This window comes from Peromyscus leucopus, chromosome 2, assembly GCF_004664715.2.
Source record: "Peromyscus leucopus breed LL Stock chromosome 2, UCI_PerLeu_2.1, whole genome shotgun sequence".
Classification (NCBI taxonomy): domain Eukaryota; kingdom Metazoa; phylum Chordata; class Mammalia; order Rodentia; family Cricetidae; genus Peromyscus; species Peromyscus leucopus.
Window position 1 is genome coordinate 78,493,724 of NC_051064.1, and position 17,968 is coordinate 78,511,691.

At 41.3% G+C, this 17,968-nt stretch overlaps 1 protein-coding gene across 1 annotated transcript in view; it reads right to left on the bottom strand.

Annotated features, from left to right (window-relative positions):
- Positions 1–17,968, bottom strand: part of Cdk5rap2 (CDK5 regulatory subunit associated protein 2) — a 186,428-nt gene that overhangs the window by 99,887 nt on the left and 68,573 nt on the right.

Sequence of the window (17,968 nt, forward strand, 5' to 3'; positions counted from 1 at the left end):
CAGGAGATTTTTACCTCTTCCCTCAGTTTCTAAAATTCTTTTTTAATTTTTTCAATGAGATTCCATAATATAAATAATCATCAGAAAAGAGACCTTAACAGTGGTCATAAAGAACTCATAACGCACAAAAAAACTTGGTACAGGAATAAAAACAATATATAGTAAGATTGCTACTATGTTACAACAGATGCTTGTGAGGTTGACTTTGTGAAGCTGACTATTTAGAAACCAAATGACTGTAAACAACCCAGATGTGCACCAATAAGAATTAACTATGGCACGGTTTCACCACAGAATACTTGCACTGCACAGGAAAAGGAATAGGGTCTCTCTGAAGACGCCCCAGATCAATCTCCAGAATGTATTAACGTAGATGTTGAGGAAGAGAGAGCCAGGAGAAAGGAGATGGGAGAGCATACTGCCATGTATTTCACCATAACACAAACTAAATGGATGCTCATAAAACAGAAGAGAGCTGGATAGAAGAAACAGAAGAAAAAACAGAACTAGCTTTACAGATGTGACGACTTAAAATTTTACACAATTATCTCCTTTAAAGTTCCCCTAAAACTAAAATAGAGCAACCAAGCAAAGCAACAATGAGTCTGATTTTATATGACTTTGATGGGTTGAGCAAACAGAGTTTCAGTAACCTGAGGGTGGAATAATAAGCATACCCTTACTGAGGGGAAGACAAAACACATGAAACTGTTTTAAGTCACTGTGTCAGAAATAATAATGTTAGTAATGGTATTTTGAAATGCATGCACATACATAATATGTAGTTATTAAATGAGTAGCTATTAATCTCCTTAGATCCAGGACTTTAACACAATCGAAAAGAAATACAAATAGAAACAAAGTTAGACTCACTGTAAATCTGAATCGGAGCTATCCACATGTTTACACTTTGCTCTTTCCTTCCTTCCACACTGTGGACACCATTTCTCAACCATTTCCCACCAAAAGAATGTGCTTTTTCTATGTTCCCAAAGTTCAGTACCTAAAACCGAATCACCAACATCCTGACAACTAATGCTGCAGACCTCTAGAAAGGTGGACCCATCACCCTAAATTTTAACAGGTCCTCCAGATAGCTGTGGAGCACATGAAAGTTCATCTCACAACAGATGACTAACTGCATCAAGATGAGCACAGATATCTTTTCATGCCCAAGAGGAAGGAAGGAATCAAGGACAACAATAAGCACATCCAAGGGAACCAGCCAGAAAAAGCTTTTTCCACTACCGAGGAGAGAAAATAGAATTTTCATACAGATGAGCAAGTAATTCAAATACATCAAAAATCCACATTCAGTGGTAAGGATATGGCTTAGTGGAAGAATCTTAGTACACACAAAGCCCTGGGTTGAGTGCCCAACAGGCATGCACACACAGTGGGTGTAAGGAAATCCATGAATTCATACCACTTTAAAAAACAAAACAAACAAGAAAACACTTTTAGTTGCTCTGATAAGAGAATAACCTGCTCCTCAGAGATGTTCCTGCTCCAATCACTAAATGGCAAAAAGGAATAAAGGGTAACAGATGAAATTCAAGCTGTTTATCAACTGACTTTAAAGGGCACATGCCATCCTGGGCTATCAAGGTGGGTCCAAGGGCCCTTGAAGATGGAAGGGATGGCAGAAGATGCCTCTGGCAACCATGGCTTGCAGTGAGGATGGAAAGGGGCCACTGGTCCAGAAATCAGTCAGTCCCCAGTATCTCCAGCCGTCAAGGGGAATACAACCCTAAGAGCAGTCTCCACCTGGACTAGGGGAGCCCTGTCTCAGACTTCTGCCTTCCAGAAGAGTTAAGACTACATCTATACTGTGAGAACCTGCTATAGCTAGAACATGAAAGAAATGCCTTCCAAGGTGTTTAGCGAACTTCTTTTTTTATTTTTACATTTAATTTTCCCTGTATAAACTGCCCCTCCTGACAAACAGCTAGATAGGAAGAAATAAGTATATTTTTACAGGGATATTCAGCTATAAAATAAGAAATAATAAAATCAGATAATCACCATTTTGTAAACAATCACAAAATCAGAGACTCAAATACTGGGCAAAAACATAAATATTTTTAGATAAAATGCTACCCCACAAGGGAAAAAGATGAGGCTATCTTAGATCCTTAATCTAAAATAAGATCCCAAAGCGAACATGAACTCTAAACAGTAAACCAAAATTCAATTCTGGATAGGGTTAAGGATATTTTTGGTCAGATATTTGTTTTTAATTCTACAAACAAAACTGTACCTTAGTGTCTCTGGGTGACTGGATCCAGAATCCCAAAGGATACCAAAAGTAACACCCAAATCCTTCCTATAACAGTATAATATTTGCATAGATTCGGCCCACATCCTCCAATTATTATAATATTTAGAACAATGCAAATGCTGTACACAGCTGTTACACAATATTGTTAGAGAATAATGGGCACAAGTCTCTACATGTTTAATACAGACACAATTTTTGACTCAAGCTTGGTTAAATGTGTCAATGCAGAATCCAGACACAGAGACAGCTGTTATGCTAAAGCAACAGTAACAGAATAACAACCAATGAATGAGCTAGTCCTGCCAACAACTTCAGCCATGTTCAAGTTATGAATGCTTCTTTTGGACTGTTTCCAACTGTAATGAGTTTTTACATTATTTTAACTTCAGTTTCAACTTTTGCCCATTTTTATTTATTCTATTAAACCATGACTTACAAAGAACATACAGCAACTAAGTAAATTATTTAAAAAAAACAATTTAAAAAAAAGGAAGGCTGTTGTGAAACCTGGCCTAGTCTGCAGAGAAAATTCCAGGCAAGCTAGGTCTGCAGAGCAAGACCCTGTCTCCAAAAACAAAAACTAAACCAATTCTATTTTAACAAATACAGCAAAATTCATTGTACTGTATCCTTACCATCTCCAACTACTTGAGCTTCCACATCATATGTTATTACAGTTTACTGCTTTTTTTATTGCTAACAGTATCTTTTAGCTCTAGATTAATTTTTCAGGAAAATCTCTGAGAAGAATTTCTAGGTTAAGGGTATGCATATATTGAGGACTCTTCCAAAGAGGCAGTGAGAAAAAACAAACAAACAAACATAAAAAACACAACAAAGCCCATCACATCGCTGTTAGTTTCCAAAATATTTGCTAACAGAACTGATAGGAAAGGCTTCTTCACACGTGTTAAAATGTGCATTTCCTTGATCGCCAACCACGTCTGTATAGAAGTGACTATTGCTCTTTCCCTCTTGCAAACTGCTCTGGCTAGCTATGAGTGACAATGCTTTCAAGAACAGTCCAAACAAATGCCGTTCCTTTAAGAACCATCTACAAGGGGCCTAGAGAGATGACTCAACAGTTAAAGGCACTGGCTGCTCTTCTAGAGGACTGGGTTTAATTTCTAGCACCCATATAGCAGCTCGCAGTCATCTGTAACTTCAATTCACAGAGAGCTGATGCCTTCTTCTGGCCTCTGTGGGCATAAGCCATGTAAGCAGTGCATAGATATACATGCATGCAAAGCACTTGTATACATTAAAAAAATTAAATTAAAAATTAAGAAAAAAAGAATCACCCAAGGTGTGCACTTACAAAACTCAGATTCAATTCATGCACATCAAAATACCTACCATGGCAAAGTCCATCTACCTTTCTAAAGAGGCAGGATTCACCTGTCCAGCAAACAGGACTTCATTTTATTTTCCCCACCAGGAGGTGGTGGCACACACCTTTAATTCCATCACTTGAGAGGCAGAGGCAGGCATATCTCTGTGAGTTCAAGGCCAGTCTCGTCTATAGCTAGAGTTATGCAAAGAAACCCTGTCTCCAAAGACAAAAAAAAAAAAAAGATTATTAAAAAATATTTTCCCCTTAAGATCTTGTTGCTGTTTCTAATCAAGGTGAATACACACCAGTGCCAGAGAAACAGCTGTGACTGAGAAGTAGGCAATACAACAAGGAGACCCGGAATGCTCCCACATCCAAGGTCACTGGAACACAAACTGTTGGGGCAAGCATTTACCATGATCCAGAGCATGTGCATGCACTGTCATAGTTAATCTACTTCATCTTAAAACTTATGATGGAGGTAAAATGGTGCACGTGTCGTGTTTTATCCCAGTACCCAGGAGGTAGAGGCAGGCAGAATTCTTAGTTCAAAGCCAACCTGGTCTACATAGTTGAGCCCCAGGCCAGCCAGGGCTCCCTAGTAAGACCTTGCCTCAAAAACAAAAGTATGATGACCTTTGAGCCCAACTGACTCCAGCTGAACTCTGGCTACCTCAAAGCTCTCTGCTTACTGTTCTCCCCGATCATTCTGCACTGGCAACTGACTGTCTTTCTCTGGCTCTTAGATTGTAGGCGTGTACTCAAATCAGACCTTCATGCTTGCTGTACCCAATGCCTGTGTTTCAGGGATGTCCCTCACCTCCTGCAGGCCTGTCACCTCAGTCCAGTTTTCATAACCTCCCTCTCTCCATACTCCTTTCCCCTGTTATCTCTTCCCCAGTACCTGCTAATATAGTATACCTATCTTGTGTGAACTTTTTTAGTCCCACAAGAGCAGATCATATCTTGTTTACTGCTGCAACTCTATCCCCTATAATGACACCATACATATAGAAGGTACTACAGCAGATTAAAAGAGAGCCATAAACTCTTTGATAGTGAGTCCATGTCTCCACTTTTTAAAGCTTAGCAATGCAGTGACCATTGCAACCTAAAGAACATGGGTCATTTCTGGACCAGGCCTGGAAGGTTCTAATTCCTGTCTCTTCAGTCACTCTTTTGAAGGCTTGCAAGTCCTACATCTAAAAGACCTGGCCATGCTAATTCTCCCATGCTGGAGAGGCCAAATGCAGGTATTCCAGTTGATAACCTCAGCTTAATTTTCCACCCATCTCCAACAAGATACCAAACATAAGAGTCATTTGCCCTCCAAAGCAGCCCACCTATCAACTGAGTACAAGTGAGGGGCATGTAGAGCAGAAAACCATTCAGCCTGTCTAAATCCTTGGTTAGTAAAATGAAATATAAATTCATCACTTTAGACACTAACTTTGGGGGTGATCTGCTATACAGCAATAGATAACCAAATCAGCACTCAATAAAATATCCATGCATCTATTGGATAAATGAGGTAAAGAATGAGTAAATTAATAAGTAAGTAAAGACAGAGGATGAAATTTGGGGTCTCATGCTCTATCAATGAGGTACTCTCCAGTCCTACTCCCATTTTATGAGCAAGGAGAGGGGCTGTGGGAACCTAATTTACTTGTGATCACAATGATTAAGGAATGACACTTGGCTGGTATCTGGTTCTAAACCCTCTCAGTGCACATGTACACCAAAGCACACATCTAGGCTTTTTTAATAATGCAGTAACCTCAATCCATCCACCATACCACTTTGAGGAACCACAACACACACACACACACACAATTTCAATGAAGTTTAAGAACTTACATAAGACCACCTTAACATAACTCTCTAATATCACAACTTGAGTCTAATCACCATCACCTGTGCAAAAACTAGACCTGGGCAGTCTATAACCCCAGAGCTGGGGAGTAGGCACAGAGTTCACTGGCCAGCCTGGCAGAATCAGTGAGTTCCAGGTTCAGTGAGAAACCATATCAAAAAATAAGGTGGTGAGTGTTATGAGATGTCTTAATATATGCTGTGAATATGTGTTAGTCCCATTGGTTAATAAATAAAGCTGCATTGGCCTATGGCCAGGCAGTATGAAGCCAGGCAGGAAAATACAAGAGACATAGTGTGGTGATATTTTATCTGTGTCCCCCAATAAAGTTTATCTGAGGATCAGAGGAAAAAGTCATCTACTATATTAAACATAGAAGTCAGGCAATAGTAGCACATGCCTTTAATCTTATCGCTCGGGAGACAGGGATCCATCTGGATCTCAGTGAGTTCAAGGCCACACTGGGAACAGAGCCAGGTATGGTGGCACATGCCTTAAATTCCAACATTAGTTAACCATAAAGGTCTGGAGGTTTTTACAGACAGACAGGAAATGACAGAGAAGGGCAGAAGAGGAAGTGATGTAGCTAGACAGAGAGGAAATGAGTTGGCAGGACAGAAAGGCATATAGGTGTGGGTACACAGGAAGTGGGTCTTTCTGAATTCTGTGGAGTTGATGAGGTGAGGTTAGCAGTAGCTTTTCCTATTCCTCTGATCTCTCAGGTTTTAACCTTGATATCTGGCTCTGGGTTTTTAATTTAATAAGACCTTTTAAGATTCATGTTACATTTGGTATCCAAATTGTGGGGTACAAATTCACTTGTGGCTTTAAAGGCCCCCTGGCTCAGGCCGGAGCTGCAGGTAGTTGGATCTCCACCCATATGGGCCAGAATCTCCAGCTTTTTCTCTCCTGGCAGCGGCTGGCACCTCTTCTCTCTTTTCTGCTTTCTATCTGCTTGAATTTCCTGCCTGCCTCTAAACTGCATTGCCATAGGCCAAATGGCTTTATTTATTGAGATAAGCCCTATACTTTCGCATTATGCAGAGACTGGACAGTATGGCCCAAATTCTGTGGTCTCAACCCCAACTGTTAAGACCAAATTTACTAAATCATTTTATATCATGGGCTTTCATTAGGCAATACTTCCAATATCACAAGTCAATTGTACAATGTCTCTACACTTGAACATCTGAGGCCCTCCTCCAGATGGATGGGGCAGAAACAGGATCTACCTACTCATATGGTCAGCAATGGGAAAAAGGCTTAAAGCAAAGAGACTGGAGGCTACGGGAGGATGTGTGTTAAGGTGGCCTTGAGGATAACAGCTGCCATGGCAACACAAAGACAGCCAACTGACTCATGCTCTCACAACCCATGGAGTTATAATAAATGTTTCAGGGAGGCATGGAGATGGCATGCCTTGCTGAAGCAAAACAATCAGAACTGAAAATTGATGACCTTGGGTGGTTCCCTCAAATCTCCTTCAATATTCCAGGGCTGTCTAAATAGACAGACCTTGCTTTGAATCATGGCTCAACTGTTAACTAGCTATGTTACCCTGGACATAAGTGGTTCCCTTCCCAGAAAGGAGATGATAAGGTGGCTTCTTTGGGCTTTGAGGTTAAATAAAAGAATGCAGAATGAGTGCCCAGCATGAAGGTTAAGGATGAGATACAACAAGTCTCTTCCCTCTTAGTAGATAGAGTACAGGAGAGATAAAGAGCCTGAACTTGAAGCTCTTTGTAGTCAAGAACCCCCAAATCCTGCCCTGATGACCACCACTGCACCGCAGAGCTAATCTTGGACCTGTACAGATGAATGCACAACAGACTGAGAGTCAAAATACAAACTTGTGACATTACATATCCAAAGTAGGACTTGATAAGAAGAATTTTTTGAGTTCTTTGCTGTTGCTGTCATTATTTGGGGAGGGGAAAGGGCATGCCCAACTTGAATCCTCTTCCTTAAGAATCCAGGAGTGACAGAGAAGATTCATGAGGAAATAATGGAGTCAGTCCACCCAACAGAGCTGGGCCTCATAGGTCTGAATTGGAAAGCAGAAGAATCTAGAACTCAGGTTCTTACCATACCTCCCCCTCAGTTAATAAGGATGGCCCCATAAATATTCTGGACACTAATCTACTGAGCAACTCTCCCACGAAGAAGAATCAGAGGCAAGGATTCACACTGCAGAATTGGGGGAGAGGGGCTCAGCCCCTCTTCTCACGGCATCTCCTTCACATGCCTCCTTCAGAACCCAGCTCTCACAAGGGCAACTGTGGCAATTTCCCAACCATCTTTTGTTTTCAACCAGCCACATGGAGACAGTAACTGCAGATGGAAATTCAAGAGAGAGCAGCCCATCCCTGGCTCTCCTAGGGGGTACCAGCTTAGTCTCAGCTTATCTTAAACCAGCCCCGTTTCCTCCCCCCACCCGTGCCATTTCATTCAAACCAGTCCTGTCACCCCACCATTTCATTCAGACACTTTCCAGGTGCTCTGCCTGTCTCCACCGAGCCTTTTCCACATGAAAATATCTAACAGACGTGCGCGCGCGCACACACACACACACACACACACACACACACACAGACTGCACAGAGGCGGCATGCCACTTCCAAGGTCCAACCATGGTGCCACCTCTTTCACAAAGCATTCCTTGATGAAATCACCCCCCCTATTTGGAGTCCAAGGGGCTCAAGAAACTTAAAGTAACAAGATTTCTTAAATTTAGTAAATTTAAGTATACTAAATTCTATTTATCTGTTTTTTAAAAATCACCCAATCCAATCTCCTAACAATTAGAACTCTCTTACAATAAACTCTGAAGCTATCGAAATGGATAAAATTCCTAATAATTTAAAAAGAAGGTTTTTAAAGTCAGTAAAAGGGCTGGAGAGATAACGGCTATACAGTTAAGGGGGCATACTCCTTTTCCAGAGGACCCAAGTTCGGTTCTCAGCACCCATGTCATGTGACTCACAAAAACCTGTAACTCCAGTTTCAGGGAGATCCACCACTTCTGGCATCTTTGGGCACTGTACTCCTATGAACATAACACACACACACACACACACACACACACACACACACACACGCACACAATTTTTCTTAAAAAAAAAAAAGTCAGTGAGCTCCAAGAACATACAGGTAAACAATTAGACAAAAATCAGGAAAACAATACACAATATGAACAAGAAATTTTGAAAAAGAATGAATCAAAATTAAAAAAAAACTCAATAAATTAGATTTTTAAAATTTTAATTGAAAGCCTTAACAGATCGATCAAGCAAAAGAAAAAAACCTTAGAACTTGAAGATAGGTCTTAAAACACCATATTCAAACAGAAAAGAATAAATGTGAAGCATCATGGGAGGTTTCTGGTATACCATCAAGAGATCAAATGTCTGTGTCACTGGCATTCTTAATGTGGAAGAAATAAAGGGAAAGGGCATAGAAAAACTACTCAATGAGAGACAAGAAAACAAAAACAAAAACGAACTTCCTAATGATGGAGAAAACATGGATATCCAGACTCAATAACCCTATAGAACCCAAATAGAAAGGATGACACCTCTCCCCCCAAAAAGGATGACACACATGAGGACAAAGAAAATAAAAAAAAAACAAAAACTTAAAGTTTGCAAGAGAAAAACATCAAGTCACATTTAAGGGCAAACCCATTAAACTAAGAGCAAATTTCTTACCAGAAATCTGCAAAGGGTGTGGACTGACGTATATCAAGTCCTTAAGAAAGTAACTGTCAACCAAGATTATCATGCTAAACAAGGCTGTCTGTCAGAAATGAAAGCAAAGATTGTCCCAAACAAGCAAAATCTAATGGAGCTGGTAATCATAAACAAGAGCTGCTTGAGGGAGTCCACCACATTACACAGAAGGTGTACAACACACATGCACACACATGCATGTGTGCACACACACACATGTACACACACAAACAGCAACATATATACACAAATAATAATAATAATAAAATGTTTTAAAAAGTAAATTTAACAAATTAGAAATGTATAAGCACTAATATTAGAACACCTGATGTTATAAAACATTACACCTACTGAAAGAGATAGCTCTAAAACAATAGTGGGGGGGGGTTAATACCAGATTCTTCCCAATAGACAGACTGACAATAATAAATAAATAAACACCAGAGTTAAACTATGTAGTAGATAATTGGACTTGACAGATATTTACAGAACAGTCTATACAACATTTACAAAACATACATTTTTTTTCAATCAGTGCATGATACTTTCTCTAGAAGAGACTATATATTAAGCCAAAAAGTTAGTCTTAACAAATTAAAAACAATTATTTTCTGTATCTTTTCTGGTCATAATGGGGTGGTGGAATACACAGAGGTTGGATACCTAGAAAACAACAGCAGGGGACACTTCAGAAATTATGTAAGTTAAAAAGAACCCAACTGCCCCTAACTCTAGCTCTGGGGGGGGTCTGATGCCCTCTTCTGGCCTCCAGCGGTCAACACACTTGTGTGGCATACACGAGCGTGCACACACACTGTTGAACAAACAGCAGGTAACTGAGGAAGTCAATTAAAGAAAATTAAAGGGAAGGGGAATTTAAAGTTTCCTTTAAACAAGTGAAAATGGAAACAAAACATACCAAAACCTGTGGGACACAGCCAAAGCTGTACTAAGAGGCAAGCATAAGGCAACAAAAGCCTGCATCAAAAACAAATTTTAAATAATCGAAAAAGATACACCTCAAGGTCTCACAGAGGTAAGAACAAACCCATGTTCAGTTCCTAGCCCCCACATCAAGCAACTCACAACTGCCTGTAAGTCCAGCTCCAAGGAATTTGTACTGGCTGGTTTTGTGTGTCAACTTGACACAAACCAGAGTCATCAGAGGAAGGAGCCTCAGCTGAATGCCTCCATGAGATCCAGCTGTAAGGCATTTTCTCAATCAGTGATCAATGGGGGAGGGCCCAGCCCATGGTGGGTGGGGTTACCCTTGGGCTGCTGGTCCTGGGTTCTGTAAGAAGGTAGGATGAGCCAGCCATGGGAAGCAAGCCAGTAAGCAGCTTTGCATCAGCTTCTGCCTCCAGAATCCTGACCTGTTTGAGTTCCTGTCCTGATTTCCTTCAGTGATGAACAACAAAGCTGAGGTGTAAGCCAAATAAATCCTGTCCTATCCACCTTGCTTTTTGGTCATGGTGTTTCATCACAGCAACAGAAGCCCTAACTAGGACAGGATTCAAAGTCTTCTGGCTTCCATGGGCACTGCACTCATATGTACATACCTACACAGAAACCAAACATATACTCATAATTATAAAGAAAATAAAACCTTAAAGAAAAAAAAAACTTGATGAGATACCATCTCACTCAAGTAAGTATGACTACTGTGAAAAAACTAACAAAAAAAAGATAATTTTCCCAAAAACTATGCTGTGATCCCATTCCTAGAGAAATGAAGTCGGCTCGCAAAAGAGACAGAGAGCTGTCTGCTCGTGACCATGCCAGTGTCTGTGCTTGTAATCATGTCACTGTCAGTCCATCTGTGCCCCCAGCCTCCAAGTCTCACTGTGAGCAGGGAAACAATCCAAGAGAACAAAGGTTCAGGGCTGGCTACACTGAAATTCCCTTGCAAAGTAGCAAAGCACTGTGAACTTGACAGTTAGAATGAGTTCTACTGGCTGATAAACAGAGCTCAGGGCTAGGGCCTAGAGCAGCAAGCAGTTCTCCACCTGTGAGTCCCAACCCCTTTGGGGAACTGGCATATCAAATATCCTACATATTAGACATTTATATTATGATTCGTAACCGTAACAAAATTACAGTTATAAAGCAGCAAAAAAAATAATTTTATGTTTGGGGGTCACCAAAACAGAAGGAATTGTATTAAAGGGTCACAGCATTAGGAAGGCTGAGAACCACTGGCTTAGAGAAGCCTCTTTCATATGAATGTGTTCTATTCACTGAGAGACAAAACTCACGATATTAGGGGATACAGATGGAGGCTAGCTAATATTAGAATAGCAAAGGATCACCAAGTTGATTGACCACTTTTCACTCTGGCTTTCCAAGTGACTAAACATCATTATTTCCTTCCAATGCTTATTATAAGCTGTGCTTCCTTCATCTGCTAGCCTAGGTTTATTAGGTCACTTCTCACAACAGCTAAGATATGGAATCAGCCTAAATGCCCATCACAAGATGAGTACATAAAAAAAATTACACACACACACACACACACACACACACACACACACACACACACAGTGGAGGACTATTCTACCATAAAAAATACAAGCCTGTCATGGAATTGTAGGACATCACATCATGCAAAACAAGCCACACAAAGAAAGAAAGTCATTGTATTTTCGCTCCATGCATCGAAACAAACAAACTGAAAATAGGGATTCCTCAGTAACAGGAAGGGAAGTGGGAAGCTAGAGAGAACATGATGATAGAAGGATACATAGACATGATACATACATAATGTATACATATATGGGAATATCTTGGTGAATCCCACGAATGTATACAATTAGTTTGTGCTAGTAAGTGAAGCAAGCAATATTAATGAAAGCCAGTTTGTTATTTCTTTCACTACACTGATGAGTTGTTTGGGTTTGCTGAAACAGGGTCTCATGGATTCCAGGCTAGCCTCAAACTCACTCTGAAGCTAAGGATGACCCTGAACTCCTGATTTTCCTGCCTCTCCAAGCCCAGGGGTTGTTGATGTGCACTACCACACTTGGCTCACAACACTGGTTTTTCAGACTGAGCCCAAGAAGCCCAACCTTGGCTGACTACAGGAATCATGTAACTATATGTTTCTGAGCATCCCCACAAACTGACTCATCAGGGGTGAGATAGGAACACAGAAACTTGTATTTGCTTTTAATGAAAACAAAACAAAAACAAAAAACCACCATATTAAGGAATCTTCAGTGCCCCCAGGGTGCAGCTGCTTTATTTGCTATGAGCACAGGATTTAGTGAAAGTTTGGAAACCTCAATCCTACACCGGTTCCACCTAGCTCCCCAGTGAATACTGCATCCAAGATTTGCAGGATGCTGTCTCCTGGCACTCTGAATTTCTGCACTAATGGGTAATTTTCCCTTTAGATTTGTAGGTGCACTCTGGGCCAACACTGAGCTGAGAGCTGCCTTTGCATATCAGGACTCTCTCAGAGCAGGTGGGTTGGGTTTTAAAAGTGGATTATTTGAAAACTAAAATATCCCTCAAATCTTAACATCGCATTAGAAATGAAAAGCCAGGCCCTCATACTTCTCCATCCAGCAAGTCTATTTTATCTCTTGCCAGATGGAGAATGAGAAGGTTCTCATCCATCAAATTTCAACCTTATCAGGTTTTGCTGTGAGCAAGCTTGTCAAAGTGCTCGGTGGTTACTTTTAAATATACAAAAGCAATTTCTTCAAAATCTTAATGAGGTATAGGCATTCAGTGGCACAAGGACAACTTCCAGAATCAGCATGAGATGTAGTTGTAAGCTGGGCACCACAGAGCCTCACTGAGCCTTCTGGAAACAGTCTAGGGAAGGAGTGAGGTGTGGTACTGGGTCTCCTATCCCACAGCACTTCGAGGGGCTGCCACTTCCATGTCTTCTTTCTACACCAGTTCATTTAAACAACAAACTTATAATGATAACAATAAAAGACAAAGGGAAGGAGGCCGCAGACATGACTCAGTGGCTAAGAACTCTCATTGGTCTTCCAGAGGACCTGAGTTCAGTTCCTAACACCAACATGAGGAGGCTGCCAGCCACCTGTAAGTACAATTCCAGGAGATCCAACACCCTCTTCTGACCTCCACAGATACATGCTCACAAGCATGGCATACACACATATGCATAATTTTAAAATAATAATAGGGGCTGAAAAGATAGCTTAGCAATTAAGAGTATCTGCTCTTCCAGAGGACCCAGGTTCAAATCCCAGCACCCAAAGAACACTTTGTAACTACCTATAACTCCAGTTCAAGGGAATCCAATACCCTCTTCTGACTTCTGTGGGCACCAAGCATGCCCATGGTACACATGTATGCAAAACATCCATACACATAAAATAAAGAATCTTAAAATGAAAAAAAAAATCAATAGAAGTTGTTGTAATAAGACAGTTCTGCACAGATGGTACACATAAAATTCTAGCATATGGAAGTGAAAGCAGGTAGGTCAGATACTCTGGGTCATTTTTGTCTACATGGTGAGTTCAAGGTCCACTGAGGCTATATAAGACACTTGTCTTTTATAAATAAATGAATGGATGGATGGATGGATGGATGAATAAGACCTCCCTGGAGAATGGACAAAGAAGCTGGGACTTAAGCTGAGTAGACATTAGAGCATGACTGGGCCAGTAGACAGGACACCCACACCTCCCTAAGCCACACCTAGGGGATACAAGGGAACAAACTTGCCCCTCCTCCATCCCCACTCGGGCTTCCCAGGTGCCAGGTTCATTGCCACCCCCACACTGTAGAAGTCATCTTATCTTCCCTCTACCAGGAAGGCATTTCTACCTCTCCCACCCCTACACCAAGAAGTATGATTTCTTCAACTCTAGGCCACAATCTACCCCGCTTCCCCTCAGCACAGCTGCTCTGCTCCTTTGGGAGCATCTGGTCTACCTGCTATCAACACTGAGCATACTTTACTTTGCTCGGCTCACAGCTCTCCAGGAGATGCCTTCTGAGAGGGTGCCTGACTTGACTCTCCTACTGTACCCAGAACAGAGCCTAGCAGAGTGACAAAATAAGTAGTGGTAACAAAGTCTCTCTGTTGCTGACTCATGAAGACCACAGCTATGCCATCAGGAAACAAAGAGGTCAGCCTTTTAAAGCTGCTTTTGCCTTAGGCAAGAGCTATTAGGATGCCCAAGCCTCTCTACCCAAGAGCATTCTGACCCCTTTCTCCAGGCGTCAGTCCCCTGAAAAGGAAAAGACAAGCATGCTCCTCAGAGTACAAGTTACTGTTGATCAAATGTGCACCTTGGTTGACTGAGAGGCATAAACCACACTTAGCACTGTCCAGAGGACTCCAATAGACAGTGGTCTGTCATTCTCACATATTACACATCATTACTCATTTCTTTAATGCTAAAATACATAGGATCCATATCATTTTAGAAGGAGGAGAATTTGTTTAGAAAAGGTAAGTAGTTGGCTCCAACCCAAACCCAGTGCTGGTGAATACTTCTGCAAAGACATGTGCTAAAACTGCTCCATTTCTCTACTTAGTAAGCACCATGACATACTAGACATCATAGAAGGTGCTATATCCAATCCACATGAATCCTGCAGATAAGAAATGCACACCATGGTTCACACCCAACAGGTAATAAGTGTTAGAACAGGACTCAGTCCAGTGACTCAATCATTGTCTTAGAAAAATAAGGGATTTTAAACTTATTCTATTTATAATTATTGTGAGTGTGTGCGCCTGCATGCGTGCATGCGTCCACATATGTATGTGTGTGTGGTGCTGCAGCAGGTATGTGGAGGCTGGAGGAGAATTATAAGAGTCATTCATTTCTCTCCTTCCACTTTTAGGTGGGTTCTGGGGGTAGAACCCAGGATGCCAGGCTTGTACAGAAAGCTTTTTTGCCCTTTGAGCCATTCCGCCAGTCCAGAAAGTGGAATTTGCAAGGACTCAACATCCTGTGTAGTTCATTCCAACTGCACATTATGCTACAAGGACATCGATTCAAAACATTTCACATCTGATTCAAAAAAAGAAAAAAAGCAAAGGGAGATTTTTGAGTTTGGTAAAAACATCCCTTCTGGGATCTATGGTCCTAAGGCTAACCTATCAGCCTGAGACACTACTGTCTAATGTCATGTATTGACTGAGGCTCTATGCCATCCAATTTTATTTGGGGCTTATCCATCAATGAGTATGATGAGATTTAGAGGGGTTCAGGCTGAACTACCCTAAAATTAAATCTATTCCTCGCAGAGCACAAAAGATTGGGCCAGCTTGGTGATAGTAAGAACTTTAATTAGAGTTTTGGCCTATAGCCAACAAATGCATCCAACAGAGCTAAGTGCCCAGGTACTGAAGCACACACTTGTCAGGGCAGCGGATGACAGGTCCCGTGACAAATGCAAGCACTGTTAGACAGTCTGGGGACTACAGCTCAACCACAGCCCAACACAGGCCACTACACAAAAGAAGCTGACTTGCTCTTGTCCTCACCAGCTCAGAGTAAAATTGAGAGCACGAGCCAGACATGAAATCTGAAGTAAAGCTCTCTCACGTGCTTCACCACACACACACACACACACACACACACACACACACACACACACACACACACACATTTTCTCTCCCCCTCTCTCTCTCACACACAGACACAGACACAGACACAGACACACACAGAGAGAGAGAGAGAGAGAGAGAGAGAGAGAGAGAGAGAGAGAGAGAGAGAGAGAGAATGAATATGAATCTTAAGTCTCTGGGCCAAACAGGGCATCTAAGTCAGAGGGAGAAAGACACAAGGGTCCAAGTCACCTCCTTGTCAAGGCCTACAGAGGTCACAGTCAGGATGCTGAACTGAGAACACTTGTTTCTGCTCCCTTATAAATGTATTCTGAATTTGATTCAAGGGATTCGGGTCCCTCTGGTGTCAATGTGGCATATAACAAGATACAGAAGAACTGTCTGCTGTCCTCAATTTTCGGCCTCTCTCATTAAGATCCCTACAGTAAAATTAAAGCTGGTATTCACCAAAGCCTAACAACAGTGCCTGCACATTGCAAGCACTCAATAAATGTGTGAGGAATAAACAAAACTACAAATTATAGCATGTGCTAAGTCAACTGGCACATGGTCTGCAATCAAGGCAATTAAAGCCAACATGACAGCTGACCCTCATGGGCCAAGTTCTCATGTGCTTGCACAGTCAGGCACAGCAAGTCCACTGGTCTCTAATCCAAACTGCTCCCAGCAAAGGCATTGTCTCCCCATATACAATGAGCCAGGAAATGAATGCTCCTGGCAAGGGGAAAAGCATGGTTCGAGCACATCTGAGAGAGAGCTAGTTGGCTTACTATCAGGATTCAGAGAATGTCACACAAACTAAGTCTGTTTGTTATAGGTCCTCTGTGTGGACTTTAAGTTGGGGCTCGTCTAAAAACAAGGCTGGAGTATTTCCAACTGGTTTTCAAGTTCTTGTCCAAGAAAACAGAACAATGAGAAACAGCTAGACCCAGTCCCAGGAACTGAAAACCTCAATACTTACAAGCTCACTGGCTTGAACAGCATCGATCTTGCTTGAACAGGTCTGCTTTGACTGAATGGACTATTGTTCAAGACTCTGTAACTGTTCAGTTCTCTTTATGAAAAACCCACCAGATACAATTCTTCCCTTGGGCACCAGTGTCAGCTGAAGCTAGTCTTTTATCTTAAAATGTTCATCTCCCAAACACTGGAGACCTTGTACATGAATTCCCTTTTTGCTCTTGCTACTAGGAACTGCAGCCAAACCTTAAGTCCTCCTCTTCAGTCCCACAAAGGACACCACAACATGCTTACCATATTTGCTATGGTTCTAAAGCCCTTGCCATCTTTCCTTTGACAGACTGATGCCTTTACCTTTATTCCTAAGCTCATTTAATTGCATAACTTTATAAAATCTACCAGATGTGTTTGAAAAATACAGAGGGGAAAAAAATTACTTTTTAAAGCTTCAAATAACCAGAACACGGCAGGCTGCCTTTCTTGAGAACACATTATTCTGGTCTATAGAAAGGAGAGAATATAAAAATCTTCCTTTCTGCCAAATGCACCATATTCCTACCTACTGCTGATTTGCCAGCACTACAATATAGTATCTTAGGCAAAGTTCTGAAATTAGAGACAAGATCCATGCCATCTAAATTTTGAGGCTTGGTTAATCTGTAAAGAGAGTATCAGTCTCTGGGCCCAAACATGGTTATGTCCACATATGATGAGGCCGGCCAACTGCTTTAAAAGCTGCAGGTACACTTTACAGCTAGGGATCATGCCTGCTTGTTGCCATCACTCCTGACAACAGTTTCCATTATCAAAAAGGATTTGAAAACTGAACTAAATGTTGACAGAGAAAAAGGCCTGGACTTTAATACTGTCCTTTCCAATATTCTTTTCCTACCTATTGAACACAGCGAAACTTGAGCATGTGCAGAAGGTTTGACTGTACAAGACCAGCCCTAGAATAACATCTAGGGCACAAAGAACTGAAAAAACTAAGCACCAAAACCCAATCATCTACTCAATCAAAAGGTTCTCGAAAGGACTATAATGGTCAGTAAATACACGAAAAAGTGTTCAATATTCTTAGCTATCAGGGATATGTAAATTAAAACTGCTCTGAGAACTCATCACACCCTAGTCATAATGGCTATCATCATGTATATATATATAACAACAAATGCAGGCGAGGCTATAGGGAAAGAAATACCCTTATTCTCCACTGTGGGAATGA